Below are 6,642 nucleotides of genomic sequence, written 5' to 3' on the forward strand. Positions count from 1 at the left end.
TGACACTCCCGGAGAAACACTGTGATATTCTCTGACCCGCTCGGACACTCTCTGAGACAGACTGTGACACTCTCTGACACACTCTGAGACACACTGTGATGCAGTCTGACTCTCTGACACTCTCTGAGGCACAGTATGACATACTGTGACCCTATCTGACTCACTCTGATACTCTCTGAGACACACTGTGACAATCTCTCACAGACTGGGACCCTCTCTGAGTCAAATGCTTACCCTCACTGACACTCTCTGAGACACTGTATGACACATTGTGACACTTTGTGACTCTCTCTGACACTCTCTGAAATATACTGTATCATTCTCTGACAGACTGATTCACACTGTGACATTCTCTGAGACAAACTGTGACACTTTCTGACTCTCTCTGACTCTCCCAGACACACTGTGACATTCTCTGAGACACACTTGACTCCCTCGGACACTCTCTTAGACACACTGTGACACTGACAGACTGTGACACACTGACACACTCTCTCAAAGACTGACTGTCACACTTTCTGACTCTCTATGATTCTGAGACACACTGTGACACTCTTTGACAGACTGTGACACTCTCTGACTCTCTCTGAGACTCTCTTAGACACACTGTGAGACTCTCTGACAGACTGTGACACTCTCTGACTCTCTCTGGCATTCTCAGACACGCTGAGACACTCTCTGTCTCTCTTTGAGGCACACTGTGACACTGTCTGACAAACTGTGGCTCCCTGTGACACTCTCTGACTCTCTCTGTATCTATCTTAGACACACTGTGACACTCTCTGACACTCTCTGACACTTTGAGACGCACTGTGACAATCTACGATCCTTTCTGACAGTCTCTGTGACACACTGTGACACTCTCTGACACTCTCTGAGACATCGTGTGACACTCTCTGACAGACTGTGACACACTGTGGCACTCTTCGACACTCTCTGACTCTCTGAGACACACTGTGACACTCTTTGACAGACTGTGACGCTCTCTGTAACAGACTGTGACACTCTCTGACCAACTGTGACACTCTCTCACTCATGGTGACATTCTCTGAGACACTGTGACACTCTCTGACTGACTGTGATAGACTGTATTAGTGGTGCTGGAAGAGCACAGCAGTTCAGGCAGCATCCAAGGAGCAGCGAAATCGACGTTTCGGGCAAAAGCCCTTCATCAGGAATAAAATGTGACAGACTGTGACATTTTCTTTGACAAACTGTGACACTCTCTGACACTCTCTGAGTCAAACTATGACATTCTCTGACTTTATCTCACACTCTCTGAGGCACACTCTGACACTCTCTGACAGACTGTGACGCACTGTGACACTCTCCTAGACACACTGTGACACTCTCTGACTATCTCTGACACTCTGAGACACACTATGACATTTTTTGAATCTCTCTCACTCTCTCTGAGACACACTGTGACTCTCTCTGACACTCTTAGACGCACTGTGACACTCTCTCACAGACTGTGACATTCTCTGAGACAAATGCTGACCCTGTCTGACACTCTCTGAGACACAGTATGATACAATGTCACACTCTCTGACTTTCTCTGATACACTCTGAAATACACTGTAACCTTCTCGTACAGACTGTGGCACACTGTGACACTCTCTGACTTTCTCTGATACACTCTGAAATACACTGTAACCTTCTCGTACAGACTGTGGCACACTGTGACACTCTCTGAGACACACTGCGACACTTTCTGAGACACATTGTGACACTTTCTGACTATCTCTGACACTCTCTGAGGCACGCTATGACACTCTCTGACAGGCTTTGACACACTGTGACATTCTCTGACACCCTCTGAGACACACTGTGACACTCTCTGACAGACTGTGACACTCTGTGACATTCTCTGATTCTCTGATACACACTGTGACACTCACTGACTGACTGAGACGCTCTCTCACACATGGTGACATTCTCTGAGACACTGTGACACTCTCTGTCTCTCTCTGACACTCTGAGACACGCTGTGACACTTTCTGAACCTCTCTGAGACACGCTGTAACACACTCTGAATCGCTCTGACACTCACTAAGACACTATGACACTCTCTGAGTCACACTGTGACATTCTCTGACTCTCTCTGACACACTGTGATACTCTTTGACACACTGTTACAGTATCTGACACACAGTGACATTTTCCGAGACTCTGTGACACTCTCTGAGACTCACTGTGACACTAACTTTGCCTCTCTGACATGGATACATACTGTGACACTTTCTGAGACACACTGTGACACTCTGGCTCTTTCGCTGAGACACTCGGTCACTCTCTGAGACACACTGTGGCATTTTTTGAATCTCTCTCACACTCTCGGAGACACACTGTGGCACTCTCTGACAATCTGTGATGCACTGTGACACTCTCTCACAGACTGTGACATTCTCTGAGCCAAATGCTGACCCTGCCTGACACTCACTCAGACAGAGTATGACACACTGTCACACTCTCCCACTCTTTCTGATACACTCTGTAATATACTGTAACCTTCTCTTACAGACTGTGACACACTGAAACATTCTCTGAGGCACACTGTTACACTTTCTGACTATCTCTGTCTATCTGAGACACACTGTGACCCTCTCTGACCCTCTCTGACACTTTCTGAGACAACTATGACACTCTCTGACAGACTATGACACACGGTGATATTCTCTGACACTCTCTGAGACACACTGTGACACTCTCTGACCGACTGTGACACTCTCTGAGACAGACTGTGACACTCTGACACACTTTGACACTCTCCGACCGACTGTGATATACTGTGAAATTTTCTGTGACACACTGCGACACTCTGACAGACTGTGACACTTTCTGACACTCTCTGAGACGCACTGTAAGACTCTGTGACACTCTCTGGGACACATTATGACACAGCATGACATTCTCTGACAGACTATGAAACTCTGTGACATTCTCTGACTCTCTCTGAGGTACACTATGACACACTCTGACAGACTGTGACAGACTATGACACTCTCCTAGGCACACTGTGACACTCTCTGACTGTCTCTGACACTCTGAGACATATTCTGACACTCTGTGAGACACTCTGTAACACGCTCTGAATCGCTCTGACACTCACTCAGACACACTATGACACTCTCTGACACTCTCTGAGACACACTGTGACACTTTCACACTCTCTCTGACACTCTCTGGGGCACAATATGACACTCTCTGACTCACTCTGACCCTCTCTGAGACACAGTGTAAAACTCTTAGAGAAACATTATGACACTCTCTGAGACACACTGCGACACTCTCTGACACTCTCTGAGAAACACTATGAGATTCTCTGACTCTCTCTGCCACTCTCTGAGAAACTGTGACACTTTCTGACACTTTCTGACACACACTGTGAAACTCTCTAACTCTCTCTGACACACATTGTAACACTCTCTGACTCTCGGACACTTTGTGACACACTGTCACACACTCGGACCCTCTCTGAAACTCTCTGACACAGACTGTGACACACTCTGGCACGCTCTGAGACACAGTATGACACACTGTGACACTCTCTGAGACAAACTGTGACTCTATCTGACACTCTCTGCCATTCTCTGAGACACACACTGACTCTCCCTGACAGATTGTGACACACTGTGACACTCTCTGATTCTCAATGACACTCTCTGAGATACACTGTGACACTCTCTGACAGACTGTGACACTCTCTGATTCTCTCTGACTCGCTCTGAGATGCACTGTGGCACTCTCTGACTGACTCTGAGACACACTGTGACTCACTCCGACACTCTGTGACATACTCTGAGACGGTGTGACACTCTCCGACCCTCTCTGAGACACACTGTGACACTTTCTGACTCTGACACTCTGATACAGACTGAGACACTCTCGGACACTCTGTGAGATATAGGACACTGTGACACTCTCAGATTCTCTCTAACACACTCTGAAACACACTGTGACACACTGCGACACTCTCTGACACACGGTGACATTCTCAGAGACACTGTGTCACTCTCTGGCCCACTCTAACCCTCTCTTAGACAAACACTGACACTCTCTGACACTCTCTGAGACACACTATAACACTCTGACAGACTGTGACTTTCTCTGAGACAAACACTGACACTCGCTGAGACACAGTATGACACAATGTGACACTCTCTGACTCCCTCTGACTCCCTCTGAGGCATAGTACGATGCACTCTGACTCTGTCTGACAGTCTCCGAGGCACACTGCAACAATTTCTGACAGACTGTGACACACTGTGTCATTCTCTGACTCTCTGACAATCTCTGAGGCACACTGTAACAATTTCTGACAGACTGTGACACACGGTGTCAATCTCTGTCTCTCTCTGAGGCACACTATAATACTCTCTGACAGACTGTGACACACTGTGACATTCTGACTTTCTCTGACAGTCTCTTAGACACACTGTGACACTCTCTGACCCTTTCTCTCACTCTCTGAGACACACTATAACACTCTCTCACAGACGGTGACCCTCTTGGAGACAAATGCTGACTGTCTCTGAAACTCTCTGAGACACAGTATGACACACTGTGACAATGTCTGACTCTCTCTGACCCACTCGGAAATACACTGTAGCCTTCTCTTACAGATTGTGACACACAGAGACACTCTCTGAGACACACTGTGACACTTTCTGACGCTCTGTGACACTGTCTTAGACATGCTATGACACTCTGTGACTCTCTCTAACACACTGAGACATCCTGTGACACGCCCTGACAGACTGTGACACACTGTGAGACACTCTGACTCTATCTGACTCACCCTGAGACACACTGTGACACTCTTTGACACACTGTGACACTCTCCGAGACACACTGTGGACTCTCTGACACTCTCTGAGACAGACGGTGACACTCTCTGACTCAATCTGACACTCTCTGAAACACACGGTGACACACTATGAAACTCTCTGACACACTATGACACACTCTGACACACTGTGACACTCTCAGACACACGGTGACATTCTCTGTGACACTGTGACACTCTTGGAGACATACAGCGACATTTTTGACTCTCTCTGAGACACACAGTAACACCCTCTGACAGACTGTGATCCTCTCTGAGACAAATGCTGACCCTCTCTGACACTGTCTGATACACTCTGAAATATACTGTAACCATCTCTGACAGTCTGTGACACAATGTGACACTCTCTGAGACACACTGTGACACTCTCTGACCCTCTCTGTCACTCTCTGAGACACAGTATAACACTCTCCGACTCTCTCTGACACTCTCTGAAGCACTTTGTGACACTCTGTGAAACACAGTGAGACACTCTCTGACGGACTGTGACAGACTGTGACACTCTCTGACACACTGTGACACACTGTGACATTCTGAATTTCTCTGACAGTCTCTTAGACACACTGTGACACTCTCTGACCCTTTCACTCACTCTCTGAGACACACTATAACACTCTCTCACAGACGGTGACCCTCTTGGAGACAAATGCTGACTGTCTCTGAAACTCTCTGAGACACAGTATGACACACTGTGACAATGTCTGACTCTCTCTGACCCACTCGGAAATACACTGTAGCCTTCTCTTACAGATTGTGACACACGGAGACACTCTCTGAGACACACTGTGACACTTTCTGACGCTCTGTGACACTGTCTTAGACATGCTATGACACTCTGTGACTCTCTCTAACACACTGAGACATCCTGTGACACGCCCTGACAGACTGTGACACACTGTGAGACACTCTGACTCTATCTGACTCACTCTGAGACACGCTGTGACCCTCTTTGACACACTGTGACACTCTCCGAGACACACTGTGGACTCTCTGACACTCTCTGAGACAGACTGTGACACTCTCTGTCTCCATCTGACACTCTCTGAAACACACGGTGACACACTATGAAACTCCCTGACACACTATGACACACTCTGACACACTGTGACACTCTCAGACACACGGTGACATTCTCTGTGACACTGTGACACTCTTGGAGACATACAGCGACATTTTTGACTCTCTCTGAGACACACAGTAACACCCTCTGACAGACTGTGATCCTCTCTGAGACAAATGCTGACCCTCTCTGACACTGTCTGATACACTCTGAAATATACTGTAACCTTCTCTGACAGTCTGTGACACAATGTGACACTCTCTGAGACACACTGTGACACTCTCTGACCCTCTCTGTCACTCTCCGAGACACAGTGTAACACTCTCCGACTCTCTCTGATACTCTCTGAAGCACTTTGTGACACTCTGTGAAACACAGTGAGACACTCTCTGACAGACTGTGACAGACTGTGACACTCTCTGACACACTGTGACACTCTCTGCTCGACTGTGATTCTATCTGACACACTGTGACATTCTCTGAGACACTGTGACACTCTCTGAGACACACTAGAAGCCTTTCTGTCTCTCTATGACACTCTCCGAGACAGACTGTGACACTCTCAGACACTTCGACACTTTCTGACTCTCTCTGACGCTCTGAGACAAACTGTGACACTTTCTGACAGTCTATGACAGACTGTGACATTCTCTGAATTTCTCTGACACGCTCTGAGGTACACCGTGACAATTCCTGACAGACTGTGACTCACTGTGACACTCTCTGATTCCCT

The sequence above is a fragment of the Chiloscyllium punctatum genome, chromosome 28 (genome assembly GCF_047496795.1).
Source record: "Chiloscyllium punctatum isolate Juve2018m chromosome 28, sChiPun1.3, whole genome shotgun sequence".
In the NCBI taxonomy this organism is placed as follows: domain Eukaryota; kingdom Metazoa; phylum Chordata; class Chondrichthyes; order Orectolobiformes; family Hemiscylliidae; genus Chiloscyllium; species Chiloscyllium punctatum.